The 13511-nt window shown below is 37.3% G+C and overlaps 1 protein-coding gene across 8 annotated transcripts in view; it reads right to left on the minus strand.

The window, feature by feature from the left end:
• Positions 1 to 13511, minus strand: part of OSBPL3 (oxysterol binding protein like 3) — an 85268-nt gene that overhangs the window by 56309 nt on the left and 15448 nt on the right. For 7 of the 8 annotated variants that reach the window (XM_074900429.1, XM_074900431.1, XM_074900432.1 and 4 more), the window contains exon 2: positions 11297 to 11415. The gene's annotated coding sequence lies outside the window, so the exon portion shown is untranslated. Of the gene's footprint in view, positions 1 to 6132; positions 6232 to 11296; positions 11416 to 13511 lie in introns of all 8 variants that reach the window. The other variant, XM_074900433.1, reaches the window with a different exon arrangement.

The following is a 13511-nucleotide window of genomic DNA, read 5'->3' on the forward strand; positions in this document are numbered from 1 at the left end:
TCAGACAATAAAGCATTTTCATAACTCGTACTTTCTTCTACAAAAAAATACACCTGTGCCATACGGAGAGTTAAAACACAACCACTGAACTGAATTTCATTACTTTGTTGTATGCATTTATTTGTGAAAAGGTAGAAAAATTAAGTGTGTGTAGAAAGTGAAAAGCTGGAGAAATGTGAAAAAAATTACTGTGAATGGTAATTTAAGTCAAGAAAATTTCAAGTTTACATATAAAATGCACTCAGTCTTTTCTCCTAAGCATTATGTTATACTGTTTTTGAGACCACATCATAAAATATGTCAAAAATATTTAAATCTTTTACTTTTGTTACTCCAAAATGACAAGGACTTACATGTAACATCACATTAAAGATAAATCTTGGAATGACAGATGGCAGTTGGAAGGATTACATTTAGAGAAGTTACATCATCATTTGCAGTTTTGCAGTCTTCTGTACTCAAAAAATAAGAAAATAAGTCAACTGTCTGTCCCAGCAGCAAACAAACAAGGTGGCTGTGGGAGCCAGCAGTCCCCCAGCTCCTATTTCAGACTGTCATTCTCAAGTATGCTAACAGGCCTGACTGCCCATCAGCATCTGGGGAAGAGAGCAAGGTAGTTTGAGTGTATTTTCACTGCATGTGCAATGGAGTGACTGCTGCAAAAATATCCTTTTGGGAAGACTTCCCTGAAGTAGAAAAGGTGAGCTTCTATGTAACAAGTTCTTTATGGATGAAGAAAGCAGCCTTTTGTGGTTACCAACATAAAGATGCTGACAAAACTACCACATGTATCTGATTGCCTAACAAAACTCTGAAAGCCTGCCCATACGGACAGGGAATTAAAAGGGCAAACAGTTCCTATTTTGACTGAAGGACCAGCCAGCCCCCTGATGTCCCTCATTATAATAATCTTCAAGAGTAGAAGTCTTGCACTAATCTGGAGAATAATATAGTTGTTGAAGTTATTCCTACATTGTTCCCAGAGCAAGACAAGTGAAAGGTTGTTCTCTAGTATGATTTTACAATACCAGTTAAGCAGATGAACAGTGAAGGTAATCACTGCTTGAAGTCAGTAATCAAACAATAAAATAAGACACTGAGCAAGCAAGATAAAACACTCCAGTATCATTTGCATCACCGAAAGAGACGATTTTAGGCATAGGTCACTTGTGATGAACGTGTGAAAAGGTAAAAGTCAGGAAATACTGAGTACAGCACAGCACAAGACACTGCTTGAGCACCTGATGTTGTAACCTGTCTCCATTTTGGTAAACTGAATTTAAAAGCTGTTAGAGCTGCATGCCAGTTCATTTCGGACACCCACACATCAAAATCCAAATAATTTATATTTGTGTCAAGTACAAAAAAGTTATTGAATTACTTGGAGAAAAAGAGTCTGATCTCTCTTCTTGTGCTTCTCTTCTTTCAGCATCATTAGATTTTTCAAGATTTGGGACAAATAGGAAGCCACATGCCAGGCTCTGAATAGCATCTAGTGAAAGCTGACCACATCTTTGTGCTTCCCAAAATACTCACCCTAAAGTGCAGTTCATTTAGACTGACCCAAAAACTGCATTAAAAACAAGAAAACCCAACTTTCACACTTCAGATTTTGCTTTCACATAAATGTGAGGATTCCCAGCCACAGAAATTCTGACCTGTCACCAACCTGTTCAAACATTCAGTATCATTCCCAAAAAAATGGATGTAAACTTGCCTTTACTCCCTATGGCATCCCCAGCAACTAATTTTGAAAGTCTGTCATTTGCTCTTGTGGGTTGTTTATACAATTCCAACATACAAAGTTTTAAAATAATTACAACTTCCAGTAAATGCTGCAATGAACTGGTTTTGCTGCCTTGTGCAGAGGGATCTGACTTTGTATTAGTTTTGCCTGAGGACACCACAAACTGCTTGAACAGTGTTCACATCTCCTATTGCCTGTTCGTACATTCACAGCTCCATCTCTCTCCACCTTCTTCCCTGCCCCACTCCCTGTGCCTGGAATGCTTTTCTAGAACTAGGCAAGGACACAGAAAATGCATGAAGCATTTGGAAGTTAAAACCAGCAGTTTAACCACCTTATGCAGCAAATTTAAGAGGCTTAAAAACAAGTGCAAGAATTGTCAAGTTGGACATTATGCATTAAGCTTGAGAAAGTAAATACATGGAACAAATGCGTTTTTTCCAATGTGAATGTCATGATTCTGAACTTATGTATCTTAAGTTATGCATTAGTTATGTCTGAACAGAGCAGAGCAACAATTAACATTTTGTACATCATCAGCCACTGGCAAAAATATCAGTACTTTTGTGACAGCAATAAAATATTCTTTGATTATACCAGCCCCATGTCAGAGTATATTTGGATGCTGAGGCAGAAACCTCCCCGCTCTGAATCACCGCAGAGTCTCAACAGATCTGGACATTTCACTCAACACCTGCATCACTTGGGCTTTCTGAGCTGGCCACTGTGCTCATATCCATCAGTATGCCATCTGTCTGGGAGAGTCAGGTGGACCACAGCCTTCCTCTCTACCAAATACCCTTCAGCTGCTGTATTCCATTTATCAGGCTCAGAAATTCTGCAGCACCTTCCACAGCAAAACTCACAATGCTTGCTCACAAAGCTGCTTTATTTTCAATACCTATGCAAACTATATGCACGTTTATATACATGCTTTCTATATGTACATCTACGGTGATGCTATCACCTGGTTCAAGTACCAGTGATCCTTTTTTAATCAAGTCTTAATGTGCACACTTATTTTTTTCTATGACAGTTCCTTTATGTTTTAAATTCATACATCGTATCTAGCATGTTGTGGTCAGACTTCTGGGCTGTAAGTTAAATAAAGTGTGATACATAGTTATGTAACTGAAAAAACATGAATTTATCTTCCCACAGGTGACAGGCCTAACAGAACTGCTGGAGCAGCCCCTACATAGCCAGACATCCAGACAAAAAGACAGTGTTATTAGTTCCTTATCTCTTCTCCAGCTTATAGTCAGAGATCCCACTTCAGCATTCCTCAAATTCTGTGCTGCAAGTCATGAATTAACCAAGTCTGAAGATGCTAACAAGATAAATCGCCAAAATATTCAAATTTGCCTAAACAGATGCACACTGTGGTTTGACTAACAATACCCTCAGAGGTATTTATATTCTCCTCTATTAGGACTTCAAGTAAAGAAGCCAACTGTGATAGTCATGTAATGTTGGGTTGCATTTCAGTCTTAACAGGGGCTTTAAAAACCTTTAAGCTTGCTTTTTCAAAAATATAGCAGAGACAAGACAACACTGACAGGAATAAAATTAAATACATTTAGAAATTAAATTTTCGCCTGATTGTTTTACAGAACTTGAAAATCTGTTCATTATTTGAAAATGTCTTTCTACTACTGCTTTTGAAAGATACATGTATTATACAAGGCCCAATATCTGATTTTAAGTGCAGAAATATAAAGTTGTAAGAAATTCTTCTCACTCCTTTCTTTCATTCCGTATATTCCTCTGAAGCCTCTAGTCACTGTCCTCTACATCTATCAGCCCTACTGTCCTCCATACTTACCACCACCACACAGAGATGATGAATAGAGCTGCATGGTGCCACTCCTACCAACACATCCACTAAAGCACAGCTCATTTCAGGGATACTGTTTTGACATACTGACAATCTGAAAGATACTCAGTACTTAGGAATATTATGTGTTGTTTCTTATGACAAATACTTCTGTGATATTGTTCAAAAATCTTCCATCTGAAATACAGCTGCAGGGAGAAAAACTTAAGAACACAATCAAAACCAGTGAGAGCCTGTGGGCATTTGTGAAGGAGAGAACAGCCTCAAATGAAAAAAGAAGTTTCTCATTGCAAGTGTTTTGAACAAGACATCTCAATTCTGTCAAGTGAGATTTAAAAATACAGTGTAAAGCTACTTCACTGAGGACAAGGGGTATGGGGGGTGTGGTGTTTATTTGCACCCCACCTGCCAACCTTACCCTTTCATTTCAAGGGCCCACATTGTTATCGCAGCTGTTACAGTTCTTTACAGTCTTCTCTTTCTTTAGGCTGGTGTTCAGGGATTTTCTTTTTTATACTTTCACTTTTAAATTTTAAATTAGCATTGTTTTTCAAACTGATAATTAGGTCATGGCAATTGTTGCCAGTAGAATTAATATACACCACCCTTGAAAACAGACTTATTTTTGCCAAATTTATTTATCTTCATGTATACCATCAAGGTATACACTTACTAAGAGTAGGATGTGCATTTTCTATAAACTTGAAAAAAATAAAGACAGCATCTTTCACACCGGATCATAAATCATCCTGATGAAGATTACAGGAAGGGTCTGACAAAAGGGCAAGTGTTTCATACGTATTCAGGATAAGGACCGATGCACTTTCCTCTGTAGTATCTGGTAATGGCCAGTGCGAGAGACGGGTATAGAGAAACACAGAGTACATCCATCACAGCAGCCCCTGCACCCTGGTCACCAGCACTCCTTCACCAGGGAGTTTGTAAATACAGGGCAGATAGAAATCTCACAACTTGCAGGGGGAGATGCTGAATCATGCCCTTAACAGCTCTTAACTTTGCTATCACCACCTCTTAGCGGTTTCTTTTAGATTTCCTTGAGAAGTGTATAGCACTGGAAAATAAAGAAAAGGAAACCCAAAACATAAACTGTATGCAAAAATTTTTAAGGTGAAGTATAAACTACAGTTTGGCCAGACAGATACTGAATCTATAAGGTTATCTGTTCTAGGTGAAAGCATGAATCACATCCTGAGGGAAGAATAATTTTGCACTTACAAGACTTTCAAAACTTTTGGAATTTCTGGTCATGGATGACTTTGAAAACAAGCAAGTGAACTCCCTCACTGTTCAACCACCCCCCACCAAGATGCCAGCTAGTAAGAAAAGAAATCTTGTCTCCAAATTTGATATAACCAAGTATTTCTCTGGAAAATTGCACAATACAGCCTACTGCTGTAGAAGAGCTCATGCTGCATGAAGCCAGGAAGATGATTTAACTGCAACAGTAAACCCTGCTACTTTTCTTACCACAGTCGTCCCTCACCCACTGCTGGCCTCCCTTTTCTTCTCTCCAGTGCATCCTCCAACAACAATGGGTGAAACAAAAATAAAAATGCATGCTGTCAAGCACTGATTTATAAGAAAACCAAACCAAAAAGTTTATCAGTATTTCAGACACAGATGTGCACACTTCTATAGTTGGGTCATACAGCAAAGATACAGCACATGCAAGAAATTCTCCAGGCTTAGTGGTCTGCTGTAGAAAAAACACTTTTATTTACATTTTCATTCCATTATGTTTAAAGAAAATGAGTGAACCACTGTATTCATTAGTATCTTTTCTAAACTGTAACACTACAGATCATAAACCCTAAGTTTAACCAGTGTTGACGTAAAAGTCTTTAGTAATTATTCCTTGTATTATTGCAAGCAAATTACTGTCTGATTGTTAGAGCGTGGCATATTTAGAGTGTGGAATTTTGCATATTTTACAACCTGTTGTCTTTCCCATTAAAAGAACAGAAAGGAAGGATACAGGAGAGCTGTGTCCTGTTTCTCAGAGGACAGATGGATTCTGTCATCTCAGATTATGACAGAACAATAGAAAAACTGAAATTATGGTCATTATGAAGTGATGCTGATGAAATGATCAGCCTGAAAGACTAGCAAAAAATAACCTTGTCAAATTGTTTAACTTTAAAATTTTCTTTCTAAATTTATGGCTACATTGCCTGACAATAGTCTACTAAACATGATTTAATCTGGAAAAAACCAAATTAGAGCAGCATATGCCTAAATGGAAGGTTTTAGGAAAACTCTAACCATGGGATTAGGAAGAGCTGTTAATCACCCATTTGGAATCAAGACTGATCTGGAAAGTTAACATGAACTTTTATATAGCAACATCATCTTCAGGTAATACATGTTGCCTAGTCTTAAGTGTTGTATCACACCGAGTTGCTCACTCAAAAGGGGGAAGACAAATGGAAACTGAAAAACTTCTCATTCTTCACCTAATAACAAGATACCAAGAAGGAAAATTTGGGGTACTTTCTAAGGCAAAGCATTATATAAAATCTGGTCTTACTAAAAGAAAGGAAAAGTTCCTTATCTAACTTGCCATCCTCCAAAGATATAGCAGCAAAGCCCAGGTCTCCTCCAGGAAATATGGAAGCACAGGAGTCACCTGGACAGAAGGGAAGACCAATGAAAGTTACAGTAAAACACACTGCTGCATTGAAAGCTTCTTAAAGCTTTTAAAAAATAATTTTATACTGTATTGCTTTGATGCTCACTATTGTGCCTGCAAGCTACCAGCCAGCATGTTTTACTTCCTACCAAATAAGGCCTTGCTTGGGTTTTTCCAAGAATCTTAATGTTCTTTCAACATAACTTCAGCTGACAGGAAAATCTGTATTTCTTCTCAAAAGTTCCTGCTATAGTTTTGTGTCCACAAAGTAAGTTTAAAAAACTCATTAAACAAATATTGCAAATATTACATTTTCATAAATACATTTCTGTTTATTAATCACTACTGTTAGTTATCCTTGGTCAGGTTTGACCCCTTTTCACCTCTCATATATTATGGTAAGATGTGCAACAAAAAAGTCTACAACAGATTACATGCTTAGACCAACACATAAGGATAAAGCAAGATTAACACACATTACTACAGAAGTACACTGACTGTGAACTTTACACAGGTGGCTTTAAAAAAAAAAATTATACTGTGAACATTTTACTCAGTCTTTAAAGTGATCTTTATTTCTCTTTGAGAAGTACCTACTTTAATAACCGTAATATTTTTCTGTTTAGTGTAGGAAGCTTCTTCAAACCTAAAGGAACAATGCAATTTTCATTTCTTCTTCAAATGACTACTGCTACAAGAACTTGCCTTATGAATTAAAATAAGGATATGACCTTTTCCAAAAAGCAGATGGGAGTAGAAGGCATTTAAACTCATAGTCAGTGAATGAGCAAAGGACTCACTAGAGGCCAGAAACATACCTCATTCAGTATTACACATGCCAGGATCAGAGATGCAGTCCCACATTCTCATTACCATACTACTAAAGGAGTGTACCAACAACTGTAACCTTCTCTTCCCCTCTCATGCAATTAGCTTGCATGCAAAACGTTTGCTGTTGCACAACTGGAAAGCAAGGGGCCCTGAAGCTATACAACAGCAGCTCTTCAGAAATAAATTTCTGAGGTCACCCTTGAAATGTGACAAATCTTCTGCCTTATGATGTATCTGAAGCACTATTTTTGTTCTTCAGCTAGTGGACAAATAAGCAACTTGGACTTTACATAAGCAAAGACAAGAAAAAGTTACTCAGTCTTTCTAAAAGATAAAAAGCTGATGGAAACACATGTTCAAACATATACTGAAAGACAGAGATGGTATCTTAGAGCTACTCTTAAATGAGGAGCAAGCTTCTCCAAGCACAACACTGATTTGCATCAAAAAACTGACTGAATTCATGACCTCCAGATGTAAAGTGTGCATTTCTGCTCAGTGAAAGTGTGATGAAAACATTCAATGGTAAGAATCTGGACTATGCATCACTTTTCTGGGAGCAAAATGCAGAACCCTACTTCGTAAAATCCTCCTTGTAACACCAGTAAGAAGGCAGTTTGTTCCTGTTGCTAAAATGCAGGGCAACTGTCTCTGGAATGATGAGATATACAGCAGTCACTACTCTGCATACAAGCATAAGGAATCAAAAGTTTGAACAACAGGAGGCAAGACTGACGATCTTCTAAGTTACTTTTGGGTATGCTAATTACCTATGTCAAGCACTTAAGTTCACAGTCTGTCCCAAGGTAGGAAGCAGTAACTATTAAAAAGATCTGAATTTCCATGTCTGAGACATAGGGTGAATGGCCTGTGGCCCTGACACCCCAGGACCAAGGAGTTCACAACCTTTTCACACCATTTCAAGGCCAACATCAGTCTGACCCATGTTTAGCATTTACAAGTGATAACTTGCCCTAAAAGATGCATTTAAGCTATGACTGATTTACAACGCTATATTAATGAAACTGTGCCTGTACATTTGATCCACCTTTTCATAATTTCACAAGCATTTAATTTCTACTGATTCTAAAAATTACTTTATTCTGTAATCATACTAAATCAGCAGTTCAGTTGTTTCAAACAGCTCCTCTACCTAATCAGATATTATCCAAGACCAACATACCTATGACAAACTAAAAATTACAAATTATGCTCTTATGAGGTAGTTATCCTGCTTCTTCACCTCTCCCTTCCATAGATGTTATCCATGATGCTCAGATGTATAGCTTATTTTAGTCTTAAGCAGTAACACAAAATTTCTTTCAATAGCAACTAGTAAAACAGTAAATTAACAAAACACCCTTTTTCTCCCCTTCTCCACTTTTTTTGCAAGAACAACTACCTATGATACTATCCACTGAACAAGTTAGTGCAAGTATTCATAACTAAATCTATAAGAAAGACTTTGGAATTCATCTGAGAGAAGTAGCTTAAATTCATAGACATGAGCTTATGAACAAAGAAAAGTTAAGAGTTGTGCACACTGGTTATTTTTGCATTTATGTGTATATGCACATGAAGATTTGACCTCATTTTCCTTCAAAGGAAGTACTAAATGACATATTTTAGCGAAGAATTTAGTTCTGTACAAGGAGTTTCTCATGTAAGAGCCAGCACACAATGCTGAGCAGCCAAAATTCTTAACGTTTCCGTCAGTATTCAGCTTACAAAGTAAAATTAAATACCTTTCACAAGATTTACTATGTCAGTGGTCCAAGTGAGAGAAAAACAACAACAAAAAAATCAATGGATATTTGTACTGAAGAACTAAGCTTGGAATTTTATGTTGGCAAAACTGAGAGAAAATACCAAAGGAATACACAGTGGGTTCATGAAACTTTTAAAATAAAATTCATGAGGCTTGAGGAATGAGGATCATTTCCTTCACTATATTTTCCTACATTTAAGAGACCAGTAAAGAATTCCTCTAAAGGCTCAGTAACGTATGGAAACTGCTTCTATAAAGGCCACAGATTCAGTTTTCAGCTTTGTAAAAATGAATTTAAGATCACTTCAAGGTGAATTCACTTTGAGCACCAAGTACTGTTTCTTTCCTTTTTCAAAGACAGAGCTATTCAGTGAAGTTACACCATGTATTAATGTGAGATTTCATATATCTAAAAGAAAGGGTGTTACAAATTATTAAGGCATTCCAAGAACATATGCCAACAGGATGGTACTACGTCAGTATGAAAACAAAAATATTATTGTTAAGATAAATACTCGTTCTCATCACAGCCTTCTGCTCCAGCTATTAATGAAAAATCCCCTTTTTGTAACTGTTCAATTTCTGTTAGTTTTGTATCCCCGTAGAACTACCGCCCTTCCTTTTAGAGACTATCAAAATTGTCTTTGAATGGAGAACGTTCTTGCACTGGAAAGATTAGGATAAGCAAAGTGACATCTTGCCCTGACTTTGTCACAGGTTTCCTGCATGACTCCATGTGAAGTCACAAACATACCTGTTCCACAGGAACCCCCTCTGTAAATAAAATAGCCACATGCTGCACACTGGGGTGGGGCAGGTTTATATTCATTTCTGCCACGTACACTGAAACTTTTTGTAAGTCATTAGACAATCACAAAACATTGTTTTGCTATTTAAACAGAAAACTTCCCAGCATAATCAGCTATTTTGTAACAGTATTTGATAAACTCTGCCGTCTCCATAAGTTAAAGGATTCTATAGCAACTCAGCACCTCCCTGAAAGAGTCCATTGTCACAGTATGACAGTGCCTACCAACACAAATAAACCAAGTAGAAGTATTTTCCACTCCTTGCTCTCCTCCAACTCCTTTTCAGCTTCTAATATGAAGCTGAAAACACACATGGATGTTAATGTACTTTACAGTAGCCACATCTAGCAAAAATTCAACCCTCGTGCCTGCTCAATACTTCAGTTTTCATGACTCATCTCCAGCTTTTCAGAGGAAAGTCAGTCCTACTTGGCAATATACGACTAGCAATACCTTTTACATGCTCACAATAGAAACTGTGAGAGATTTAGCCTAAAATAATTAACCAAGCTTAAAGTGACTAAGCCTACACACACACAGATGCAAGTATAATGGGAAATTAGTGTAGAACAGCAGTGCTATATTCTGCTTTACAGACAAAAGATCCACGCAAACACTAATCCATGTTAACACTAATTTCAAAACATTGGTTTATATACAGTCTCAGGACTAAGAACCGCACAGTTCAGAATACCCAGCCTTCCACAACTGCAAGCAAATATGTAAGTTATATGCATGTAAGACATACAACATCCTCCCTGTTCTATGTGCCCTGCAATACTAATTTAATGCCTATAGGTGAAGGCCAAGAATATATTAAAAGAAGTTAAAATGCAGCACAAGCAGCTAGCCAGGAAGCTCAAGTACATTATCAACATTGCTACCCCCAAAAAATAAAGTATTCTATATGCACTATGAGTAAATTTAGATGCTATCAGAGCAGGTAAAACACCAAGTCCCACAACTGGCAATATGACTTAGGACAGAATTTCCTCCTAATGATAAATCTCACAATTAGTGAACATTCAGGCAAAGCACACACCCACCAGCAACACAAGAAGTTTTTCAGTATCACCAGTAATAATCTCAACCTTGAGAAATTCTTATTTTTGGCTGCAGTCTACAGAGAGCATTTCAGAATGAGATACAAACCACAAAGAATCCAATGGTGCAACGGGCGAGAGAGTCCCTTCCTAACCTGGTAGGTGACTGGTGAAAACCCCAAAGCCTAAGATTAAAGGGATCTCAAACACAGTACAACCCAATAGATTTTTTTTTTCCAAGTTACTTCAAAAGTAACACAGCCTTGAGGTATTTTTGAACAATTACCCTCATCTCATCAGAATGTAAGGTCCCATTAGCACAACTTCAGGTTTACCCATTCCATTTCCTTGCTAAGTCCTTCAGTTCTTCTAGACATACAACCACGCACAACGTTCCATCCCAAAAGGGGACTGAAGTGCTTCCTCTATGCCAGCTATACTACAGTTGTCTCCCATTCTCCAGTGACAGAGTGATCCTTCATAGCAAGAAGCTTCTTAGGCAGCTTCTTTCACCATGTCCCTTCTAGGCTGAAACAGACTCCACATCAATTTGACTTCTGCTTTCCTATAAAGAAGGCACCACATCCACAATATACAGAAGACTGACTTACAGCAAGTGGGTAGTCTCCCAGTGACAAGCATGAAGAATCCAAATCTCTTCTAGATCGGTGAAAGTTTGAGCAATTCCATTAGGCAAGATGTTGCAAGCTCACAGGGGTTGGTGTTGGATCTGAGAAACAAAATCATCAGATGAGAAATAAAGCTTCCTAGTGCATTGTCCTTTCATTTCTGGGAAGCACATGAGAGGTAAGGAGTACAATATATGAATAGCTGGAGAAAATGTTCTACTTGATTTTGGGGGACACACACAAAAAATTTTCCCTAAAATATGGCATCTACAGCTATACCTTCCTCTCCTCAAAGACATGTATTAGAATTTCAGGTTAGCAACATTCTCCTGTATAATTAAGCAACCAAGTTTTAGTCTAACACACTAAGAGCAACACATTTTGCAACATAAATCTTTTTTTGCCTCAAGGATCTAGATTTCTGCACAAGTAGGTAACTCTACTGAGGGTGCAGGGAACCCACTCAAACATCTTGTCAGCACAAAAAAAAAGGAGAATCCTGCATGCAATGAAACGTCAGTACTACTCTTTTACAAACTCCTATCACTATTCAACTGTTGCTCTGAAGCAAACATGCAGTTTTGACATTTAGTCAAATGCACTTTTCCCAAAGACAATCCAATTTCACAGTTTTAGCAGCTTGCAAGACTCCTCTGTACAATATGAACACTACCAAACAGAAATTATAAGTGCCCAATTTGAGCTAGAAAGGACCAATAGTTCAGCCTCTATATTGATGGACTGTATGGTTCTTCATTCCCATTATTAGAACTGAATTTCTGTTGCACCGAGTCAGTTCCCACAATAAACTTTCCAAAAGTCAGTAATCAACACCAGACAAACTAATGTCTATGTACCACATACCATTTACTGTTTATAAAAACTAGCACATCACTAAACTTCCTCTGATGCTCTGAAGCTTTCCTGATCTTTCTTCAAGATCAATACAAGAAACACAGACTACCTCAAATTATTTGCACCCTAGATTAAAAAGTGTTATCCATTGTATTAGTTATTTCTGTAAGCTGTCAATAGACCACACAGCTTTATTTCAGTAACGGAACTAAATTCTTCTGCACTTCTTGAATTACTGACATTACTGCCCTTATTTAGTATTATTCTTAAAGTGTTAGCATATTTTCCAAGGAAAAAGAAAATCCTTTTCCCTGTTTTCAACAGTTTTGAGCAATACTTTTGCCTCCTCTTACCAGTTGTCTGCATTTAATAGCTCCTAATTTAATGTTTACACTCAATTCCTTACTTCTTCTATTTGTTACATTCCTGAAAATGTCACCGCCCCCAACTGGTTTGGAGTCTAAACATCTGTGATTTAATTTTAGGATTAGTTTTTTCTAACCTATGAACTTGTGTATTTTTAATAATCCAAATATTAAGGGTGAAAGTTTTTAAAACTAGAGTAAAAAAGAACACTTGACATGTTAACTTTGATATTTTAAATTAATCTAAGGTTCTTTCATTTGTGCTGCCATTTAAGATTAGAGATCTAAAATAGCTATTAATGTAAGAGCCTACTGACATCTTTAGCCTGTAGGAGCGTGCAATGGGCAGACGTAGCTGAAATAACAACATATTTGAGCGATGAACCAGCTTTATGATTTTATTACTCAGACTTTCCCAGATCTATGGCTGGCGTTTTTTTCAGAAACTCAAGAATTAAGCTGTTCCACATTTAAAACTTCCAACAAATCATATAATAAAAACTTCTCATGGTTAGGGCAACAAAATCACCTTACGATAAGCCTTTGAAAAAATAAAAACAGCTAGCTCTGAAAAGGAGTGCCTTGAATTCTTTGTGTTATTTGCATGAACAATGGAAGAGAAATTGCAAAAAAAAAATCTGATGTAGGTTAGACACAACTACGTAAGTTATAAGGAGTATATTACATATCACATTAATATAGCAGGGACCCTAGAGAGACCCCAAAGGGAAGTGAGGTCCAAGCAAACACAACCCAAGCATTCACCCTCACTGGGAACATTAGTCCATCAGCAGTTCTGTGTTAACTTCCAAAACACATGATGGCCTAAAAAAATAAATAAAAATCACTACGCCCAAAAAAAGCAAGAAAAATAATTGAGCTTTTTAATACAGCCCACAAGATCAGACCTTATGCAACAACTCCACAAGTCAAGGGACAGGAAAGGGGAGTTGCCATTTCCATCAGTTCAGTCTCTT

Source organism: Athene noctua, chromosome 2, assembly GCF_965140245.1.
Source record: "Athene noctua chromosome 2, bAthNoc1.hap1.1, whole genome shotgun sequence".
NCBI lineage: Eukaryota > Metazoa > Chordata > Aves > Strigiformes > Strigidae > Athene > Athene noctua.